The sequence below is a fragment of the Hippoglossus stenolepis genome, chromosome 12 (genome assembly GCF_022539355.2).
Source record: "Hippoglossus stenolepis isolate QCI-W04-F060 chromosome 12, HSTE1.2, whole genome shotgun sequence".
Classification (NCBI taxonomy): domain Eukaryota; kingdom Metazoa; phylum Chordata; class Actinopteri; order Pleuronectiformes; family Pleuronectidae; genus Hippoglossus; species Hippoglossus stenolepis.
In genome coordinates, this window is record NC_061494.1 from 14,883,177 (window position 1) to 14,907,150 (window position 23,974).

A 23,974-nucleotide genomic window follows, 5' to 3' on the forward strand; every position below is an offset into this window, starting at 1 on the left:
AGCCTGCCTGAACCTCACACACACACACTTGCACATCCACACGCACGCAGCTGTGATGGAGAGTGCCTCTTGTTTCTTTAGCGCTGCTGAGTGGAGCCCTGCTTTGGTAATTGATCCTGTTTGGTACATGGGGAGGGGAGCAAAGAGAGGAAGAGAAGGAGAGAGCGAGGGAGGCCCTAAGTGTTGTCAGTTTGCTGCATTAATTTTTCAACCGTGGCCAGTGAGGCTGGAGGGACGGAGGAGGGGCCCACCGCAGAGCTCGCTCACAGGAACCATACTGTACCTGATGCCGTTTTTGCTGCTGTGTGCTCTGCCTCTCCACCCTAACCGTTGGTTGCTGCTGCTTCCACAATAGGCTCCTCTCTGTGAGACTGGATCATGACCCCACTCAGTCCCAGCTTCTGCCTCCTGCCGATGACAGATTTGTTTTCCTCCGTCTCCTCTTCTACTGTATAAAATAAGACCTTCTGGTGGTTGTGTGATTGCTTGTGCCGTCTACTGGTGTACAGTATGTGCAGCTGATAATAGACAGACCTCACTCTGTGCGTTTTGATCCCGGGTCTGGCCGCTGACTCACTGATGATGTCACCAAGCAGAGACGGAGAAGTGGGCATAAAGAGGAAGCAGTTTTTCCCCCTGCTATACTTGCAGGAGAACTTGCTGTCACTACCTCTGTATTCTACACAGTTCTTCCCGGTGAACTGTGTCAAAATACTCTCAAGCTATTATTAGCACCAGTGTTATCACTCCACCAGTCAGAGGCTGGAAACTGAACCGTCTCTGTCCATCAGAGCCACGTTCACAAACGCTTCCATGAGTCACTAAGAGGTGCTCACAGCCACAGAGGACGTCACTACTGACATTTGTTTCAAACATGAGTCACAATTTCTTGCTCTTATTCAATACTTCCTAAGCAATTTGAGTATGACACATTTCATTTAGCATCCCTAATGCTAACTCTCTGCTGGGGGATATAAAGTAACCGGGCAGCAGCGCACGGCTTCTCGCAGACGCCATACAAATATCTAAAAATGCTTTGTTGATGCAGAATGTAAAGCACACAGTGGGAGGGAGCTGCCTGGAGGCCATGCAGGAGTTAAGTCATGATCACTGGAGTTACAGCACAGTACAGGATGGGTCACATGCAGAGGACAAATCTCCCCATGGGGATTAATACACTCCAACTTCACTTTACTTGGCAAACACCACACTTTGTCACATTTTGATCCAAAAGATGACTTTAAGACCCGAGAGTCTGTCTCTAAAACTTTATATCCATGCGTACTACCATAAATTTCACATTGTTTTCTAAAAGTTCTGTTTATGGCATCTGGACTGCAATAAACAATGAATAAACAACAGAAACTTGTCAAGACAATTGACCCTACATTTCCCACAATGCAACCCTGTTTGGTTGGATAGATTTCCTGTGCCTTTTTAGTATCCACAACTTTCACATGCCACATAAACCTGTGATGTCAATAAGAATCTTGGATAACAAGAACTTTCCGCTGAAAAATGTTTTAGCAAATTTAGAAATAACTGCACAACATCATATGCTGGTTTCACTCTGAAGTTTGCACATTTTTCTGAAACTTTCCAGAGGGGCAGTATGTGGGAACGCAAATGTCCGAATCAGTTCCTCTGGACATTTTCTGGAACTTTTCCTACCAGTCCCCCTATTAAAATGTCAGACGGACTTCAAACTGGAAGAATACAAATATCTCAGGATGGAAAAGAGGTGCCATACAGTAGAACGAGATTTGAGAGCTTTTGGCACAAAGGATAGATGCCAGTGTTGATGTGCTGTAAACAAAAACACGTTGGAATTATGTCATGTCCTGCCTCCTGCACGCTCTACCCTGGTGCCACTCCTTGTCTGAAGGGTCCAGAAATGTTCCTGTTGTGAACGTGTCCCACCTAAACAATCTCATGCAATACGGGAAAAAATGTCTGGACCTAATTTTTCAGACATCACAGAGTTTTGCATGTCTGAAAACTATATTTTGGCATAGTTTATGTGGATTTTACTTTCTAAACCTGACCATTTAACCTTAACATGATGGCATACAAGACTTTACAAAAGGCAGGGAGCTGGGCCAGAGATCAAACGTGTGATTTACACCCTTTGTTAGGTCACACAGGTGAGAATCCTCCCTTTTCCTCCCTCTGTATAGTCCCGTCCAACAGGTGTGTTTTCTCTCTCAGGTTTGATTCCCCCTCCACCACCGTCCCGCCTGCTTAGCTAGCCAGGACAGGCCTTCTTCCACTCTAAAACCATGATTGCATTCTTGAGCGATTCCACCCCCTCCTTCAGAACAAGAGCCCTCCACATCTCTCTCCCTTTCAAGTATAGGCTGTTGGCCGTGTTCCCCACTTTGAAGATGTAATCTTGGAAAACACAGAGACATCTCTGGGATTATCTTAAATGTCTTCAGTATGTCAACAGCCTAGCCCTGTAGCAGCGCGGCGCTGGCTGTTTAAGGGGTCGGCTATGATGACAGCCAAGGAAAATGGCGCACCACAGAGGTAATAACAGGGTCAAGCCGCTGACTCCATTCAGGGCCAAACTCCCACTGTTCAAACTGGATGATAACAGGCACAATGAAATGATGTATTTCCACACTAGGCAGGGCTGTGTTTACAATCGAAGGTAATAGGCGGCAATGGAGGGTTCATAACAGCTGGGGTTGGTAGGTGAGGTTCATTTATGTCATGGTATTCTTATCAAATATGTCACGAAAATGCAATGTGTGTCACACCTTAACTAAGAATACACAATAAGGTGAGAAGCATCAATGAGTAGTCACAGGAGGGAGAGTTACTACACCAAACTAGAGACACATAAGTGGGCACTCCTTGAAAAGGATCTTGACTTTGTAATTATATCAGATGTTATCAGGAGGAGATTTTAGGAAGGGTAAGTGCTCAGAAACTAAATCAGAGAGAGTAGCTGCCTAGGGAACACGTTGTTATCATAATTACCTGCTGAGCGATGACTGCAGAACCAGTGTTGATGTTGACGCCGAGCTGCCCTCTCCTCTATCCGACAAGGCTGCCTTGTGTGGGTTGCTGCCTGCTTCTACATCTCTTTGTGCTCCACTCTGTGTGTTTTCTTTTCTTTTTTTTCCTCCTCTCTTTTCAGCCAGGAACACAGACGACACGGCCAAAAAACGCAAATATTGTTTTGGTGAGATCTGGCTGGGAGATTGGGGAGTTGGACTTGCGTCAGTGTGTACGTGCGGGCGCTGGCAGGCTCTGGGGTTGCTCCCTGGGAGCCGAGGTGAACCGGAGACCTCATCTTCTCTGTATCAAACTACAACCGGCTCCTGCTGGTTTTTTTTATTACGAATGATCGAAACCTTAGCCTCCTCACCGTTGGCATTTAAGCAGGAGGAAATAACAGATGATGATATCAGAATGGGAGAGAATGACAGCGAGGAGAAACACTTGACCTGTTTGTTTTGGGAAAATAGTATTCCTCTGCTAATTTCCTCCTGATAAGTATCTGACAGCTAATAGTAAAGTGTTTTATCTTGGCTAGGGGGGAAATGGCTTCTCTTGCTCCCAGCGCCAATCGATTCCAGAGACTCTGCTGCTTTAAATTGCATTCTCTGGTTTTCAGAGTTCTTCTATTTGCATCGAGGTAATCAATTACATATATTAGCCTCCTGCTTTTAGCTTAACATGGACTTTGTCCTTCCTTCCCCTCGCCCCTTTCTCCTTACCTTTGCTGCAAACACTGGCTCCTTCCTCTTGCAGCTAACATCATTGACTGCTGTTTGCCATGTTGGGGGGCATTGATTTTTACTGCTCTGCCTCTCTCTCTGGTTTAACAGTTGATGAGTTGTGTTAAGACGCCCAGGGACAGCCCTGCCTGTTTTAAGGAGATGAGGTTGGGTTTTATAGCCCTGCTGCTTCCTCATCCTTGGATGATAAGGTGTGTGTGTATGTGTGTATTGTCTGCGAGTGTGTGTGCACGAGAGCGAGTCCGTCTGTATGAGTTGAGAAGCCGCTTGAGACTAGGATTCCCTCCAGGAAGCTAAAGTAAACCTTGTGGTATTAAGGGCTTTTAACAAGCAAACTTGGGGCTTTGTCATCTCCAGTATTTGAATCACTTTAAAGAATTTGTGCAGAAAATCGGGTTATCTCTGTCAATGAACAGCCACTTGATCAGATATGATTACCAGCATTGAAGTGTTAAGTGTAAAACCAAGCGTGATTAGGAAACAGGGGAGACAGATGAATGGCTCGGGTGGTTGACATAGGTTTTAGATTCAGGGGTGACAGGAGGTTTTAGTCTCTCAGAGGCACCTATAACCCCCCCACAGCCCACACACACACAAACAACACACTCTAAAGTCATGGATACAGACACAAACCTCATTTAACACGATTAGTTTCTTTGAGGATTTTACGGCAGCCTCTTATATCCGGGATGAAAGAATTCACACTTCTGACAGGAGGGAAAGGAAAAGGGGGGGGGGAGCTGGTGTCTGCAGAAGCCAGTACGACACACTCAGCTTTTCACTGCAATATTCACCACATTATTAAGGAACACATTTCTTTGTGCCGTGTTGCTCTCAACACCATCTGTAGTGTGCAACTCAAGTGGTAGCAATTTCCTTGTAGTCTTCGCCTGCTCATGCAGTATTACAAGTGAAACTCGATTGCAGATCTGCGCTCCATGTTCTAGTGCGTTTAGTTTCTCATAAACGTTTGCATTCTTCAGTGATTGCTTCCCGGCGGTTTCCAATATGCAGAAATGCACTGCCATCTCAGTATTTAGCTCTCTCTGGCTTTGATGCCATTTCAGAGAAAACACATTTGCCCAGTATTGCTTTTGAAATGGAATCCAATCTAATATCTGCAGTAATGTTTTACCATGTTGTTTAATATCTACAGTATGGTTTTTTTTAACCAATCTTAAGAAAACTAAACGTCTATCTATTGTACGATTTCAAGAACATGTCCCCTTGAAAGAATATGCAATGAAATGAATGAAACCAACGGAAAAAAGGTGCAATAATTGATTATTATGAACTTGATGTATAAGAAACATAACTAGAATTGGCACTCGGAGAGCACAAATATCCGCTGAGCCCAGCAGACCACTTATGAAACCACATTTAAATTAACCAGACCCAGATGTTAATTTGGATATGCACCAAATTGAACACACAAAAGTATCAGTCCCTTAAACAAGCCTGCTTTTGAATTTTTGTAAAAAAGAAACATTCCTGGATCCGACTTAAATAGGTGCATCCTTGGGCCGTGCCTCACTCCTCCACAAAAGTCCATGAAAATCGGTTGAGTAATTTTTGCGTAATCCTGCAAACTAACAAACATCCTCCTTGGCGAGGTAATGAAATTAATGAAACCAATTGAAAATCTTTATTTTTAATCATTGAATGTTATGAACTTGATGTATAGCGAACCTGTGATATTCTAATGTCTTTCTTAAACCCCTCATCTCTACACGCTTGCCGCACACTCACTTTTAGGAGTGTCCATCGGTGCATGTTATAGCCGGGTAATATCAACCTAATAGGCTTACCTGTCAGCACCTTATGCGACGTAGACCCTGTAAATCTCATTTGTCCGCGACACCTGCTCGCCTCCCCGCGTATTTATGGGTTTCTCCTCCGCCCTGTCCTCTTCTTTTTTGGCCTCAGTCCAAAATCAACCCCCTCTTCCCACAGTATTTTCCTCAGTGTGCTCCCTTCCCCTCATGGATTAAATGAGTGAATGAGCAGGTGTTAAGACGTATGGGGGGGCCCCATTCAATCCATTCTCCCCATCTGTTTAAACCATCCACGGGTTGTCGTCTGAATATCAACAGGATATATTTTCAGGTTCGATTTGAGATACTCGCTGACGCAATAAAGCAATTCACCTGATTTCACTTCCCTATTGTTTTGTGTCAGGTAGGTTCCTCATTGGCTGTGTCCCGCTGGCCAGAAATTCTACAACTCAACAGTCTCAGACTCAAAATGTTGGTGTCTCATGATGATGTTGAAGATGTTGAGCCTAGGAACACAATTCAAAAAGGATTAAATTACTCAACAGCAGCGCATGACTGATACATCGGTTGACTGATAGACATCAGCCCATATGAGACTTTCACACACATATCAGTGTCAGCATTTGTTTGACGATATGAAAACTTTAACTTTATAGAATGAACAATGCGGAAAAGATATGTATTTTTGTTTATCTTTTTAAAGCTAGGGTTGGTAAGCCTGGAAAAGCTAGCAATAGCAGGCTTCACTTTAAATATGTACAACCGATACATCCCACCCCCTCATATTGGCCCTCTCTTCAAAGTTACGGTCCCAAAACACACAAACGTGCACTGCCTGAAAACTGCTAGAAGCCAACTTTTCCATAACTCTTTCTCTAACTTCTGGCTGTCGTCTCTGATTCAACCTTGTGTCTTCTGGCTTGTGAGGATTCCAGTCATGTGCAAGTAAGGGTCCACAAAGTCAGGCGAATCAGTTAGTGACAGACAGATACACCAGCGATTCATTTCATGCCCCCAAAAACCGTATTGGTTAGGCTCTATTCAACAGTCACAAAAAGTTATTTTAACTTCATGAACTTCTTGTGGCTAACATATTGCGTGTCTACACATGCACCACACATGTAGACACATTAGCATTGATTCGGAGTCATGTTTGTATCGCCTGACATGTCCAATATTCACTTTTCAGCTCTGTATTTGGCCTCCATTAATGCCTGACAGATATAACTGGCTCTTAAACTGCTCTATGCTCCACCGTGTTCATCAGAACCAGCTCTAATTTAGTCTCTGTGTGATGTTTGGTGGTGGGCAGGTAACATGCAGTGGCCTCATCACAGCTGTTTTGCAAAAAGAGCTGACAGGAAATTAAATTAATGAGGGTGATCATCTGAACGAAAACAGTAAAACGAAACACCGACCGAACTGAAGTGCTTTGCAGATGAGTAGAGACAGAGTTGCAATGTGCTTGTATAGGCCAATCCCAAAACCTGTGTGTGTGTGTGTTCTGGGCTTATACGCTGGATTTGTATCAGCCTGTAAAGGGTGCAGCGAAGCAGTGAGGAGAAACTAAGAGAGGTGTATTAAGGCAGTGAATCTCGCCGCTCTGTGTGTAATGGACTCAGGATGAGGGCTGACCAAGCGTCAGGCTGCTGATAACCTTTAGGAAGGACATTGTTCCTGAGCAGTGGGGGGTGGGGTCATGTGTGGGGGGGATATACAAGAACTGCTGCAGTATACAGGAGGCACGGCGATGTGATGGGTGGTGCAGTTGTTCATAGGTTCATTGACTCTGGGGCAGGGTTAGGAGGTAGAGTAAATGGGGCAGTATAGCAAACTCCCTCACGGCTCCCTGCATACATTTTTCACCACCGGGATGAATTTCTCAGTGATAAATTTGTCCTCTGTCTGAACCAGGTTCTCCCTGGCATTCCATTAAAAGAAATTTAACAGGCTTTTTTCCCCTCTGTCTTCCTTCCCCTCAGATCACCGCTACCAGAGGAAGGGTCAGCAAGGGACCGTGCGTGAGGAATACATGAGGGGTGGGTTGGGGGAGGGGGCGGCCACCACAGCGGCAGTACCACCAAGGTCAAAGTTCACACAGGTAAAGATATTTTTAGTCTAATCCACTGCTCAGTGATTGTGTGCACCCTTTGGTTCCATCCTGGCTTCTCTATCACCCTGACATGGCGCAGGGGTAGTAATGTGGCTGGTTTTGATTGGAACCTCCTCGGCTGGCGGCCGGGGAGGAACCGGGAACGGAGCAGTGTGCAGCTGCAGTTTACGAGGAGCTGTGCAGGATCCTGTTTGGCTCTGTGTTTGCCAATTCCCGGCGAGAACCCTGTGGCCAGTGTCAATACTTAACGAACAAAAACGATCACGCTATGATTCAAGAGCAATTTGTTTCCAAAACACTTCCTGTTTGTTTTACAAAAGACAAATAGAGGACTACACGCAAGATTCGTGCACTCAGAATGCAAGTGCAGCTTGCCCATTGAGAACATTTCTACTCTATATTTGAGGGCTTTGTGAGGTTATTTCAAATGCAACAATAACCAGTTTTTCTAGCTCTGTGTTGCCTCCTGGTAGAGTTGTAAGTGACATATTATAATAATTTGGCAGTAAATTGGATATCAGCACAGCTCTGTGCAAATGAAAACGTGATACTTCAAAGAGCAGGAGCTTATTGTGAGTTAATTGTGGTTCAAATTTAAAGGTCAAGTTGAACGTGAACCTTAATTTTTTTCTGATGACATTTTTTTTCCTACTAGAACCAGAAAGGTTTGTCTCGTTTTCTGCTTGCCTTTCTTCCGGAATTCTTTGCTACCAGAGATTATAAAGTAGGCAAATAAATAATAAAGTGCTGGTTAATCTTCCTTAGTGCAGCGCGTGTCTGTGTGTGTGTACGCTGAGCAATGGCACCGCCTTGGGAACATCTGCCTCAAACACACACACACATGCACACGTAGATGCAGGGGGGCACAGACACATACTGTACACACATGCACGACGAGCAGGGATCAGCCAAAGCGATTAGCACACGGACGTCAGAGCACAGAATGTGACAGGTTTAACACACGTAGAAACACACATGCGCCGACCATCGGCTGAGTGACAAGTGCCGCAGACAGAAAGGGGCTGCAGAATGTGACTGAGCACGACTGCAGACACATGAAAGTGTAGGAAGACAACTTATACCGCACTTCTCTGCTGCTGTCGTACGTTATTCATCTCATATCTGTTATTTTTTTCCCTTTCTTCTCCTCTCACATTAACACATACACAGTGTTCCAGTGGTTGATCAAACAACTGTGCAATTGAGGCAGAATTTGGCCAGACAGAGAGCCAGGATTAGTAGTGTGGAGCTCTGCTGGCTTAATTTGTTTAGAAAGCCTATCATTGCTGCAAACATGTTACAGACTGTTGCCGTTTACAGAGGAATATTTTCCCCTGCAGCTTTAATTGGATGCATTTTTAATGTTAGTGCCACATAGTGTGGTCACTGTTGACACTAAACACTGTGCCCATTGTGAGGCGTCGGAGTTGAGATTTAGGAGAGAGGAAGAGTGTGTGCATGTGTGTCTGACCGTGCAATGGTTGGGTGATGTTGTGTCCACACTACATGTGAAATTTATAGCTCTGCGTCACAGGGCTACGGCTTAGCTACGGAGCTTACGCACGTAGCCGCTGTAGCTGATATGAACGGGGGGAAAACTGAGCTTTTTGAAATCAATGACGTAAACTCTGGCCAGACATGGTGCCACGGAGCACCAAGGTTATTAGAGCTACTCAATGTGGCCTACTCTGTGTCACGTAAATTGAGTAATATCGTAACACAAGGATAGAATCTGTCTTTATGTTCATAAAATGGTGATGCGTGTGAGGTCTGAGATCATGAGTTTCCCAGCTGATACTCAGGAGAAGGACCGGGCTGTTTTGGATCAGATCAAATCAGATCAGAAATCTGAAAAAGTTAGCGTGGACACCAACATGTGAGTAGCGTTCTCAAATTTGTGGACATTGTGGACATTGTACGACAATCGGATTAGATTCGATTGCACTTTATTGTCAGAATCTCTTCTGAAATTTGTCTTGCATCCCAAAACGTCCATTGCCTCACACATACACAAACATATTACACAACAGGACAAAAAAGATTTCAACAAATATTATAAACAAACAGATGACATCGCAGAATCAGGGTCAGGGACATCGTGGCTGTAGAGCAATTCCTTTAACATTCAGTGCTTTGACCACACCGGAACACTAAGGCCTACTTAGAGCTCCAACTCAGATTTAACAATTTCACAGAGGAACAAAATAGTTCTTCAGTCTGTTAAGGGTTTGACTGTGCTGCATGACTTTCTTAGATAAAGCAAGAACAAGCCTTAGTTTTCGTCTTTTGTATTTATTACTTTCTATTATGTGTCCATCATCCTTTTTTTGTCCAGCCTTCTTTTTGTCCTTTCTTTCTTTCCATGGTTTTCTCCATCACCCGTGCACTTTTATCTTATAGTGTATGTTTGTGACAGAGAAAAGGTGAGAGACGTAGACAAGATAGAATGAGAGAGAATAATCAAGACTAATTCTCTGAGGAGTTTCACCTCAGGGTGCTGCAGCTTAGGTAACTGTGATGATATTCAAAAGAGAGGAATGTGTATTTTTATCCTCGCTGGTGATATTCATTTTGGTTATTGTCTTACGGCTCCTTTTTTCTAACACACACACACACACACACAAGCCGGCCTCTTTTTTTGGGATTGTGTGCTGCGAGAGGCATCTCACAAACAAGCAAAGGTATAAAATGGTGAGAGTGGGAGGATGAGAGAGAACATTGTCTTCTCTTTCCCAGCTTAGGGACAGCGCAAAACAGGTTGTGTGAGGATACTTGCCATCCTTAACAACTTCTAACGCTGCCTCAGGGCCACCTCGACTTCTCTGATGAGAGTTGTGTTGTGCAGAGGAGTTGAAGTAGTTGCAACACGTTAGTCAGCGTCAGATGGCATTCCAGGTACCCTGTAAGTCCCCGGAGTAACACATTTACTTTGTCATGTTTTGACATCATTAATGCAAGATCTTAGCTGAATAACTTATAAGGGCCATTTGGATGCTTTTTTTTTTTACTCATTTATACAATTATGAGTCATTAAATCTAATAAGGAACATACCACAATACCTGAACATATCAAGAAAGAGTTACCTGGCTTTGTGTTTCTTTGGAAATTCTAGTTTCATACAACTTGGGTCTTATTCTCGAGTTACTCTGGGTCTTATTCTGGGTCTGTAGTCAAGGTATATCTGAGAGATTGACAGAGAGAGGGTGGCAAAGAGGAGCGGATGGAATCAATGCACCGCACACAGCTCTACAATGAAGCAACAGCACATAACACTACTTTAAAGCTCTTATATGGTATTGTGAGATGTGCAAATTTAGAGATTGTCCATTTGTTATTCAATGGATGGAGGATGGTGGAGAGATAAAAACAGAAAAAAAAAAAAAATGCTAATATGGGTGAATACCTTGGTCACTGTAATCAAAGATAGGCAGCCCACCCAAGTAAACTCGATATGTGTGGAAAACATGTGTAGTATAATCTAACCGCGCGCTAACCAAGAGTTTTTCTTGACTGGTCCGACTTGGTTTTACCGAAACTGTCTTGCTGCCAGATCTCACTACCAAGACGATCTTTGAGTTATCTAACCAAAACAGAAACAACGACAATAAGACCAGATAAGCCATAATTTTCCTTTAAATGTCTTCAAATGTTGATGTAATGTGAAATGACATCACTCCGGTCGACCGGCATCTTTGTGCGCCAGTTGGTCTGTGATGTTATCCATCACTGGATCTCTCTGTCTGGCATCGTCAATTACCCAGAGGAAAAAAACATTAGGGGCCTGAATGGGACACGGAGCAGTGGCAGGCCTGACATGGCTGTGTTATATGATTACACAACCTGTTGGCTGTCCGCCTGTCAAGTGTCTCCCAGCGCTGATGAATGGCTGCAATATGCCGCGCATCACAACACCACGCCATACACTCATTAATGGCTTCTCATAATGCCCAGGACGTTCCTCCAATACCGTGACAGGATTCACAGAGGGAAGGAGAGAGAAGGGGGTGGTAGTTGTAGTGCGAGAGTGAGACTGAAAAATGGTGTTCGTGAATAGCCCACCTTGTTTCCGTGTCGCCATTCAAGGCGGTAAACAAAAGAAACATGGTGTCCTGATTTGAATAATTTCACACACATAGTGTGGCAAGACGCCAGCATCACAGTCACACGTAACTCCTAATGAACAAAGGATGGCAGACATAGGGAGAGAGACGAAAAAACAGTGCAGGGAAATGCAAGAATTATAATTTTTGTAAGTGCGACACGTATGTTTCTCAATGAGATACTTGTCCATCTGTGGCGTATTTGCATAGATGATCAGAAACGTGGCGTGCACACCAGTGTGTAGGAACATGACAATAGAGACGCTTGAAGAAAAGAAGATTGAATCTGTCATCTGTCGGATGCCATGGGAAGCTTAGTTGATTGCTCATTCTCTCGCTGAATTACGAGACATGCTACCCAAGATCCTCCACACTACTTGATACACAGCTTTAACAAACCGATCTGATTCTCATAGAGACACTGCTGCGAGAGGTTTCGAAATAAAAGGGTGCGGAAAGAGCTATTTTGTAAGGAGGGGAGATACTGTGTGTGTTTCCCGCTCGGTGTAAAGTAGTTTCTCACAAAGGGTTGGTGTCAGAAAGGTTATCTAAAACCTACATGACCCCAGGCCACATTAGTTGGGGTGTTTATGGCTCTGTTAGACTTTTAGTGTCCAAGCATCAGCCACATTGCAGGAGCTCCATTGATAAGCACATTCTTTCTCTGGATTTGACAGGTCTGTGCTCAGTATACTGCGCCTCAGCTTTGTCTTGTCATATATTTTACGTTGTCGCACATTAAAGTCAGTATTTTTTATAGATGGCACGCCAGCGTTTTCAGGCTCGATGCTGCGGAGGAAAGAACTGAGCAGTGCTGCACCTGCAGTGTGTGTGTGTGCACGAGAGAGACAATCTGTCTGTACAGTCCTCCATCTGTGTGCCTGTGTTGCCATATTTGCTCCTTCTCACAGCGTGAGTTTCTCAGTTTGAAATGCAACACCTGCAGATGTGTCTTGTAAACTGCAGCCCCCAGCTTCTCTTCCATTCAGAGGGGACCACTAAAACAAAGCAATTAAAGTAGCTCTCTAGATGGAGCGAAGATTTGGTGCACGGGTGTGTCTGGCAGTGCATGAGTGTGTGTGTGTGTGTGTGAGTGATTATACGCTGTTCTCATGCCACAATCTTTAAATTGAACTGTGAAGAGATCGACTTTCCTGCAGGGAAGGGGACAGCTCTGTGCCAATCACAACATTAGCAGTTCTGTCATATTCATGTCTGTTTGAATATGGAGGTCAGAGGTCACTGACAACCTGTCGGCGCTGAGCAGATTTATGCAACATGCACTCACACACACACTCGCATGCACACGAAAACACACAGGCAGCCACAGCCCACAGTTTTTGGCGCAGCACGTTAAAGCAGTGGTTTCTTGTTGCTGCTGATCTTTGAGTCCTTCCAGCTCCAGATACCAGAGCTGCAGTTATTTCTCCACTCGGCTGCCTGACCCTCTTAATTGAGAACGTCTGTGGCTGAGGAACAGAGAGCTAAACAGACAGAGAGAGGGAGGACAGATTCTTGTGTGAAAGAGAAATAGTGAAGAGAAAGTACGACCAAACGACCGAGCAAAGAGCTAAACCTGTGCAGGCCGACACTGACCAAGTGCACGATGGCCGCACGCTCAACAGTTGGCCTTGTGAAAGCCGAAACTCCTTCTCACCCCTCCTCCCTCTACCCCCTCATTTCTGGCCATGAGCCAAACAGAGCCAAACACAATGTCCTCAGTGTAGGTGTAGCTTTTCAACATGGTGTAAAGTAGCTGCAAGAAAGGCAGAAAAACGAGGGAACTGCCACTCTGACCAGAGAGAGAAACTGCAGGAAGGAGAATCAAACCAGAGGGTTGGGAAGGGGAGCGGTAAGCTCAGTGACAGCTGCATGTACGGTGTAGTGGCTGACGGTCGGTCCGTCTGTCAGAGCAGATATTTCTGTCTGTTTAGTGCTGCCTTACTGGCTGCCAGAGACACTCCTCATGTCATCGCTGGGTGCCTGCTGTCACTGGCTAAAAAGGAGAGAGGGAGTGGAGTGTGTGTTCGCACGAGAGTGTGTGTGTGTGAGCGAGAGTGACAGAGAGAGAAACTCCAGCAGCTGTCTTGAAAGCTCCAGCACTCTGTCAGTACGTCTTGAATCTTTCCCCTAATGCCTCCTCTGTAAGACGGTGTTTCAGTCGGCTCTTTGGTCAAACGTCCACCTTTGCGCTGTGAAAGGAAATCAGCAGGTTGATGTTGTTGTTCAACTTGCAGGTTTACTTTAATATGTTGGAGAGATGTGTTGGCAGCTGTTTGCGACGTGGGTGGGAACTAATCGATTGATTGTTGTGCGGTTTAGCCTCATTTGATTTCATTGCAAAACATGTGTCCTGTTGAATGCAATGCAAAGCAGTCTTGTAGCTACATCGTTTTACAACAAAAAGTTACTTAAGCACCAGAATGTATCTGTATGCACTCGAGTGTTGACTGATAGTAGTCGACTTGTGTTTTCTCAGAAAACTTGTGGCAGCTGTAATGAAAAGATGTGGCGGCAGGCAGGTGAGTCTTGTCAGTCGTGTGTAGGAGGTAAGAATTTACATGAAATATTGAATAAAAATAGCACAGTGTTTTAATTTTCCTGGGTCAACTGAACGCGAGTGTGGGTGGCACGCAGCGAGACGTTGTAGAGCTGAAATTCACAGAGCTCTGTCGCTGGTTGTTCATCTTAAATAGCTGGGGAAATGAATGTGACCAGTCTGTTCAGTGAATCTTGAAGATATTTAGTTATCAAAATTGACAAGTAAAGATATTTATTTAAATGTGTATATTCATGAACATATTTAATGCTTTTTGGTTTGTGAATTTAATGGACAAAATAATCAAAATAGTAAATACAACTGCCAATGGTTTACTAGCTTTTTGATAACTAGTACAGTGGCTGTTGTAACCCTGCCTGTTTGGACTGGGCTGTTTACTTGGTCTTTGGTAACGCTGGTTGCAGTTTTCTTTCTGAAACCATAAAAGTGACCTGCAGTGATTTAGACATGGCAAGTAAAGACCGGCTGCAGACCTCAGTCCACAGAACCCTGAGGCTGCACCACCGCTGCTGTGCAAAGAGCTGTTCACCAGTTTATTCAAAGTTCAGTGAAGCACGACTCAGTTTTGGCTGTTGTCGTAAAAAAGCTTCAGTTGTCGTGAACACACAGTTGTAGCGATCTATAGCGTAACTTACGTTGATGAGTCTCAGTTGCCGGTTTATTCAAAGTTTATTAATACTGAACATATCGCATGTCCAAATTTGACACTGCTCTTTCTTTGGGCCTTAACAATACAAGTGCAAAGCCGATAAGATGGACGGTTCTAGAGATATGCGAGCCACAGACAGATTTCTGGATTTATTCAATAGATATTAGTCATAACAGCTGCTATTGTTTAACACAAAGCAAAGAAACTATTAGCATGAAGCACGTGGATGATATCTTCCATTTTCATGTACTGAACAATGGACCACTCTTTCATCATTTGTTCCTTTAAACCATTGCTCTCTGTTTCTTGCTAATGTGGTGTATTTTTTTTTGTTTGTTGCCTTAATTGCTGCTCGCCATTGACTGTTTGATTGCAATCATCTGTTGTCGGAGCGCTGTCGTCTGATTACAAACATGTGTTTTTCGCCAAACGAGACAGCCACGGAGTGAGGTAATGGAATATATAATAAATAAATAAATAAATAAATTAAGAGTATTCGCGAGGCACTGGGCTGCACAGTGGCTCTGTGGTTATCGTGGAAGGTTCAGGGCTTGCACCCGCAAGGCGGCTGGAGATGCTCAGTGGGACATTTGAACGTTCTCATGGTGTCAGGAGGAGAAAGTGTTTTCTTTTCGTGCTCTGGTTTCTATGTAGCCTGGTTGAAACAGCGACGTTAAAGTGAGTTTGCACAACCCTGAACAGGATAAGTTGTTATAACACCTCAGATTTAAGGTTCCTCAGATATCTCAACTCGTCTTTTACATTTTACGGGATCTCTCAGCAAGATAACAATCCTTGTATGATTGACGAGCTCAGGAAGCAGGGTCACTTAATTCTCCAGTTTGTAATTCCCGGCCTGGAAAACCCCTGTTTTCAGCAGTGGTATGAGCTTTCGCAGTGACGTTGCCTATAATTTTGCGGCGGCGACAACATTAGTCCAACTTTGGATTCTGTACTGTCAGTGTACGCTTCCTCTGACTCTTCCGGTGCCCTGAGAGCCCTGTAACCACACACTGGTGTTTATGTTCTTTAGGTTAACACGGTTATCTCCGTACGTAACCAGAGCCCTTAACTTACATGGGCACTTGGTGTGTGTGTGTGTGTGTGTGTGTGTGTGTGTGTGTGTGTGTGTGTGTGTGTGTGTGTGTGTGTGTGTGTGTGTGATCGCGTGATCGTGCAGCTGCAGGACCCGTCTCTTTTCCCCCCGCGTCTCTCTCTCTCTCCAGAAAGAGCTGCAGGGACTTGCCAGTATTTTCATTCCCTCTGGAGGCATTTCCGCGCGCTAACAAAGCCCGGCCTGCGTGATGAAACAGAGAGGAAGCAGCTTTTGTGAAGGGAGCAGCCGATCTCGATGAGCGTGAGTGGGTGTGGGTGTGTTTCTGTGTATGTGTGTGAGTGTGTGTACCACTGACCCCGGGTAACAGTTGTGTGCATGCAAATTTACTATTGAGCACTTCAGGTTGCTCCAGGCTCTTGTTTGCTGATGAACCTAGGATGTGAACAAGTCTACTCTGTTTCCCATTCAGAAAACAAAGTTACCTCCTGTTTGCCTCTTAATTAACTGGTATAATACTTAGCTTGTTGGATCGGCCAGTGTTTTTTTATGAGGCTTGTTAACCACTGGCCTTTCACAGTTTTCACTTCCTCTGTAGCCATTACTGGAGGGAAATGTGCACTCCAACACAGGGCACAATTCTCCAGGGTGTCTGGTTCTGGGAAGGAACCAAATTGAACCAATAAGTAGAAAATTGTCTCCTTTTTTTTTTTTTTACAGTTCAGTAGAACTAATAGTACAACATGCACTCGTTGCCCCCATGTCTGTAATGAATAAATAACACAGATGTAAATCATATCCACCTTTGCTATTTTTTGGGGTTCAGTGCATGAGTATTAATTTTTTTCCTCACTGCTGCTGGATACTGTTCTTCTAGTTGGTGGTTTCCAGAAATAACTCCTGGGTTTTGGCAAGAGCTTGAGGTTGAAGCTCACACGAGACATCATTTTTTCTTTCTGATTTGAGGTCATGATACAGCCATCGAAAATTACAAAAGGGTTTTTCTTTTTTTCCCCCTAATGGGGGCAAAAGCAGAGCAACTGCTGGGTCGCCGAAGCCGAGATTTTCTCAGGGGATGTCGACAGAGTCAGCGTCCTGCGGGTTGACAGCTAGGGCCCTGTGACACACGCTCATGCCCATAAACAGGGATTTGGCCCTCCGGAGAAAATAACCTCGATAATTACTGGGTGCATATGGACCTGCCCACAGCGGGAGGGGAAGGAGGAGGAGACAGGGGTTGACTGAGAAGGAGAAAGAGAGGGAGAGGAAGAGAGAGCCACATCCGCTGGTGCATTCCTCCTTGCTGTGTCATACTGGTGCCGAGTTTCCCCCTTGGTTTGCACGGAGATTTCCAAGAGACGGAGGTTGCAAAAGGGCTATTGACGCGACGCTCGGGGCTGCAGACGCTGACATAAAAAGTTTAACAAGCCACACATTCATTGACTCCCTATGGTAACAAAAAGACAACAAGACTGTTTGAAGAGTAAACATGAGAGGATTGTGAGACAATGGTGAAAAAAGACATATGGAGGTGGGATAAACCGAAGAAAAGTAAAGACACAGCCAGTGAAAGCACTCGCAGATTTCAACTCTCCTCTCCTCTCCCTCTCTCTCTCTCTCTCTCTCTCTGCCCTTGTCACGTGGCCTCATTGGTCTGGCTGAATTGGCATTATTACAGCAGCCAGGGCTGAATGTCTGTGGTTGGCTCGCCGCCCGTCTGCTTGCCTGTCATTCAGCTGGTTAAAGAGGCCTTGTTGAACCGCTGCACTGTGCCTGGCTACTACAGGGCCATTCATGCCCGTAACGGAAGAAACAGCCAAGTCCTGTCATCAGCGCCAGCTAGCACATACCAATTTACTACTGGAAATGACAAGGTCATTTTGCTTGGTAAGCACAGTTTTCCCCCCTCGAGCAACCTCGTAACCCGTTTCTCAAAGTTTGGATTGCATTTCAGAGAATGAGACGCTGCTCTCTAACAGAACGTCTTTAGACAAACACAGTGTTCACTGTTCACGTCTCAGATATGTTCTCCCTCTCTGTTGCATGTACGCCGCCTACATTGTGTTTAAAGTGAAACAGACTGATCTTCTCCCCAAGGAATTATACAACAGCACAAAACAACAAAACAGATCATTTGCGCTGCCTCAATGCTGGAAATCTCAGAAAGAAGTCTTGAAAATACAACAGTGTTGTCACTCTGACTGAGTTTCACCCCCCCCCCTCCCTGTTTTGTCAGTTGCTCTGTGCGCCTTTGGCTAATGGTGGCTCATCCTGTCACAGATGACCTGTGCCTTAGTGAACCGTTCTCTGTCCTCTTCTCAGTCCCAGTGTGACACACAGAGTGAGGACATGCATGAGAGCCATGACTTCATCCTGCGCTCTCCCTCCTTTCTCCACTTCGCCTCTTCCCCCCGTGCTCTCCTCCTCCACTTTCTCTCCCGCTCTCATCCTCCCTTCCCTCTCTTGTCCTTTTTGTCCTCCTTCCCCACCCTCTGCTCCGTCTGCAGTCCTAACATCTTCCTGCTATGATTAGCAGTAGTGTTTTTTTATCCCCAGCCAGTGTAATGTCTAGAGCCTCCTGTGTCCTTGGAAAGCAGCCTAATAAGCTCAGACACACACTGCTGTCTCTGCTCTCCACAGGCCTATTCTCCAGTGTCACCCTGCGCACACTGAGGTAAACAAAGACTGCCACACACACGGACTGTACACACGCTATCCTGGTGTGCTAATAGACCGCCGCTGCAGCCCGCCGAGGACAGCGTTGACGCTAGCTTGCTAACGTTGACCTTCCGTATGCCAATCACAATAAATCTGCTCCCTGATTTGAATACGGGAGGAAAACAGTGTAAATTGAAAGCAGAAATCCCCCTGGTGTGAGACAAGATGAGCCTCTGAATAAATTATTCAGATGGCAGCCTCTTTCCTGCATGATTCTTGCCTTCTGCTACGTTTAATGGCATCTGTGATGACGCCCATTGGAGATTAATCCAGATGTAAGACGTGTGTGTGTGTGTGTGCGTGTGTGTGTGTGCCTGTGCTTACATTTGTGTGTGGCCTTCTCACCCTTCTTCTCATGCATCCCGTTGTGTCGTGTGATGGGGAAACAAAACCTCGACAGGGGAATTTATTTCTTCTCCGGAGAGGGCTGTAAATAAACAACAAGTGAATCAATGCCTCCATTTGTTTTTTTTCTCTCTGATAATTCTGCCTGTGTCGTGCGGTGGTGTGACAGTATTTTCGAGCCAGCGGAGCTCTCTGCAGCCATATTTCCTCTCGGCGAGAGTGAGAAAACATGCCACACTGGCCTCATGTTTCATTACTGGGCATCAGTAAATTACCGCATGCTTTTTTATATCACTCACTGCAGCTGATTTAGAGCCATGATGGAGCCTTTGTGTGAGTGGGAAATAGCACCAGCGTTGGATATTGTGCTTTAGAACTACTCAGTCTAACACACACACACACACACACACACACACACACACACACACACACACACACACACACACACACACACACACACACACACACACACACACACACACACACACACACACACACACACACACACAGGGAAAGCCAGGTGCAATTGAATAGGAAAAACCCACAGCAGGACCTGTGGTGAATGTGTTTCACTCTGTGTGAGCTCTATTGATTCACTGCAAAAGGATGACCTTCCCCGTCACAATCACAAATGTTGGAGTATAAAATATTTGACTGTCTCTGAGATTACCCTGCAGTACTTACATGTTCGTATCGTATTAAAGGTCTAAAATAATTACGCTTCCAAGCCATTTTCTTATTAAAGATGATGAATTTAACAATAAAACCCATTTTATCGCTACTGTCATTAGCTTTTCTAGATGCAGATATTCCACGAGCAGGTTGTGTTTCAACCTGCTTGGGCTTGTTGGTTTTTCGGTTGGTTTTTCTGTTTGTGAACAGAATTGCACAAAAACTACTGGTCAGGTTTCCTCGAAACTTGGTGGAAGGGGGGGTTTACTTGTTAGTTAGCAGGATTGCACAAAATCCACTGCACGGATTAACACAAAATTTGGTGGAAGGATCAGGAAAGAACCCAATACATTTTGTGATAGATAGATACTGCACTGTAACAAATAAAAGCCCAGATCTAGTAAAATGTGGTTTCATAAGGGGACTGTTGGGCCTTGCATTTCTAGTTTGTTACAGCTTTGTTCAGCTTCTGCCTCCTGCCTTAAACAATTCAGGTGAATGAAATTTTAGTGCAATAGTGACATTTACAACATTGCATTGTAACATTCTGATGTTTCTGATACTCTGCATTAACAGCCAAATTGTTTTTTTTATCATGGCTACTATAAACAGAATTTCTTTCACTACCCGCTTCTATAATCTCAGAGACAGACGTTTTTATAACCTTTACAAAATGAATAAATGAATTTTGTTGGTGAGGTGAATCGACGCTCTCAACTGGAGGAATTGCATTTCTGTTGTCCTCAGTAATAATAATGAGTAGAGCAGAGGTGGCAGAAAATTTGAAGGGAGTTACTTGTATTAGCCACGGTTGGATGACTAATAGGAGCAGTGAATAATGGCGTGAGCGGAATGATCCCTCTTCTTTCGGCATAAAGGTAACCTCCCAGTGTGTAAACCTTGATTAGGAGCAATCGTTCAGCTAATGCTGCTGTTGGTAATGCCAACATGACTACACATAAGAGACTCTAATGAGCGCTGGTTTACCATAGGGTTCTTTTGTGCTCAAGTACCCTTCTCTGTATCCCATATCCAAGTGTGAAATTACAATATCAGATCATATTTAGTTAATTAAACCCATATGACTAATTTAATTTGACTCAAATATGGGGGGGAAATGAATAAATCATGGAGGCGTATTTAGCCGGCTAGCGCTGGTGTTAACAGTAATTAAATGTGGGGGAATCTGTAGCCTGTGAAGATAGCTCAAGTCTCTTCTGCTGTACGAGTATACACGTGGAGAAATAAAAAAACAAAACAAATGTGAGCCAGACTGTTTTGCGGAGCAGTCTAGCAGAATATAAATGAAAAATGATGGGGGAGTTTCAAACGCAGAAATGAGCGAAATAGTTTAATATGGAGTCCTGTAGTGTAAGCTAGTGTATTAATAGTCAGCGAGTGGTCTTCTTATTAGCAGATCTGCACGTCGTAGTTAAAGACGATCCAGAAGCAGAGAAAGAAACATTCCTCCATGATTAGAGCCCGGAGAGTTCAAAGACGACTGCTTCTGCAACGAGACGGGTGCAAAACATTCAAAGGGAAGACGAGGAAATCAACTCGTATTTGTCATTTAAGCTTTTTACATTTCATATTTGGCGGGGATTAGAGATGCACATTCTCCCACAGCTCTGTCAGCCCTTGTTATGTGTCTCCAATCTGTCAGATGCACGACAGGGGTGCTTTATTACATCTTGATAAATGATGCCACCTGAGTCTTGTTTTCCTATCACTAAAAAGCAGAGTTTTGTCACACTCCCTGATGTGTGCTGTGTTTCTGTATCGTTTCATTTTAGACTCGCCTCTGTGATTGATGAGGATTAAGAAGCAGATTTTGCCTAATAGGAAACACAGGAACGTCCTCATCCACCGCACTGGTAAGGATCCTGATTATGCACATATGTCTTCCTCGGCTCGTACGGTGATACAGATTTGCTTCAGCTTGATTTTGGGAGATAAGCTGGCTGCAGTTTGGTTTCAGTTTTTCGTTGCATCATACCAGCCATTTAACACACAGGCAGTGGCGGATCTAGGATCTTTCTAAATTAGGGGCCATATAAGAGCCGCAATTTACACAGAGGGGACAATTATATGTCCAACGTATAATTCCTGATTCAGTAAGGTCGACATTAAAGTCATTCCATGTTTACTGAAAATTGTTCTTTGTACAAGCACATTGTGAACTTCAAAAAAGCTTAGAAAATAAAAATTCTGAACAAATCATCTCATATTTACCGTTAGTATTGCTAGTAAGTGACCAGGTTTTTAAAAAAAGTCTACAGCAAGGACAGGGGCACTTCTTCAGGGGGCCAATCAAACTTCAGCTGGGGCCAATTCCCCCTGGACCCGCCCCTGGATCCGCCCCTGCACACAGGCATTTGTGTCCTGGAACATAATGCACTTGTAATTATTTCATACAGCAACCCAGGAATAAAACTGTGTGCTGTCAAAAACTCAAAGTGAAGAAAAGTGCTAAGTCCTTTTGTTTTCCCATGACACTGACATCGATACAACACTGTCTCTTATTGTAATACTTTCAAAGGACAATACTGGACCACAGACACGCCAGAACATGCTGAATTAATCGCCACAGGAGGTTGACCGCCATTGTTTTGAATGAAAGCATATGTTTACGTAATGATTTGCACGAATGCGACTGGGATTTTGTGGGTGATAGCGTTTTCTCTTTACACGTCACACAGCTGGAGTTTGTCAGGTAACAGGGAGGTCGGGCTCAAAAGACGCGCTTCTCTGCATCACCTTGCTTCTTCTGGTTTGGTGGATCATAGAAAAAGCTCATTTGATGACCACATTCTCACGTGTATACCACAGTAGCCATATTCATCTCTGATTTACGCTGTCTCAAGGGTGTGAAACCTGGACAGCAGTGAAAGCAGTGTGGTTTGTTACCATGTGTGGCCATCGATCCGCCTCCATCAATACCAATATCAATCTCCAAGAGGAGGACAACTCTTATTCCCCAGATACCTATCCTCCTGTCATTTGCTTTCTTCTGGACTGCATTACAAGTGTCTACTTGATGCAAAAACATGCATGAATACTGTGTTCAATTAGCCTCTGAACAGTATGAATATTATGTATTCAGTTATCCCTCGGACTGCATGAATAATAAGAATTCATTTAAACCTCGCCTGAGAGGAAGCACTCCATCGTCTTCATCACGGTGTCAATAACCTTTGACTGGCGTGATGCATGATGTAATTGGGGTGAGTGCAGATGAGAGGGAACATTAAACTCATTATGATCCCAACACACTGGAGCAAAGAGAAGACCACGTCCGTCTGCTTTTGTTTGTGGAGACTGAGCAAAAAAAAAAAACGTCAACACTGTAGTTTGTACTCATGTGAAACGGCATCAAAGTGCTGGAAGGTGAATAATTTTTGGTGGCATCTGCACATTCTGCAATATGCTAATGAGCAAAGCTGCAAAAGCCAGATTGCCAGGAGAAAGAAGGGTAGATGGAGGGAGGAAAAAAATGGGGAGGGAGTAGAAAGGAGAGAAACAGACGGAGGCTGGTGTAAATTATGGATGCAACCTGCGATTTCCAAGAGGAAAAGAAAGGCAGAGAGAAACCTCAAGTCATGCATATCAGATTACGCATTTACCACATTTTCTTATCATGGTCTGTGAGCAAACTCGTATACAATCTGGTGTGTGTGTGTGTGTGTGTGTGTGTGTGTGTGTGTGTGTGTGTGTGTGTGTGTGTGTGTGTGTGTGTGTGTGTGTGTGTGTGTGGAGAGAGAGCACTTATACATTCATCCATGTCGAGTCGTGTGGAGCTGCGTTGTGCTGTCAAGCGTTCTCTGAACTTGATATGACGTGTGTCTGGAGCCATGTTCATGTTGGACTGCACTATTGTGTCGCATGGTTTTGTATTGTGTGTCTCTGTTTGCGTCTGCAGTCACATGGCCCCTGATAGTTCACACACGTCATTCGAGCGTTCAGTGCACATGTGGACAGAGTGGGAAAATCTGTCTCACACTGTGGATATTTATATATGACATTGTTTAATTTGTCTAATAATACATGGAATGCTGAGATTTCAGTTTTCTCTTGTTAAAACAAGCCTTTCTGTCATTATGTGTTTTTGCCAGCCTGAGCAATTCTAAGTAAGTAAAGTTGAGTAAAAGTGAGTGTTCGTGTCCCACCACCACATCCCACCCTTGTGTGCCAGTCCCCTAACAGCCTGTGTGAATAATGGATCCATTCTTGAGTCATGT

At 44.4% G+C, this 23,974-nt stretch overlaps 1 protein-coding gene across 7 annotated transcripts in view; it reads left to right on the forward strand.

The window, feature by feature from the left end:
* The window catches only part of zmiz1a (zinc finger, MIZ-type containing 1a), a 100,491-nt gene that overhangs the window by 16,981 nt on the left and 59,536 nt on the right, over window positions 1-23,974 (forward strand). For 4 of the 7 annotated variants that reach the window (XM_035171938.2, XM_035171943.2, XM_047342240.1 and 1 more), the window contains exons 2-3: window positions 7,507-7,625; window positions 21,530-21,610. The exons of 1 other annotated variant lie outside the window; for it this stretch is intronic. The gene's annotated coding sequence lies outside the window, so the exon portion shown is untranslated. The remainder of the gene's footprint in view (window positions 1-7,506; window positions 7,626-21,529; window positions 21,611-23,974) is intronic. 2 more of the 7 variants (XM_035171939.2, XM_035171940.2) reach the window with 2 other exon arrangements.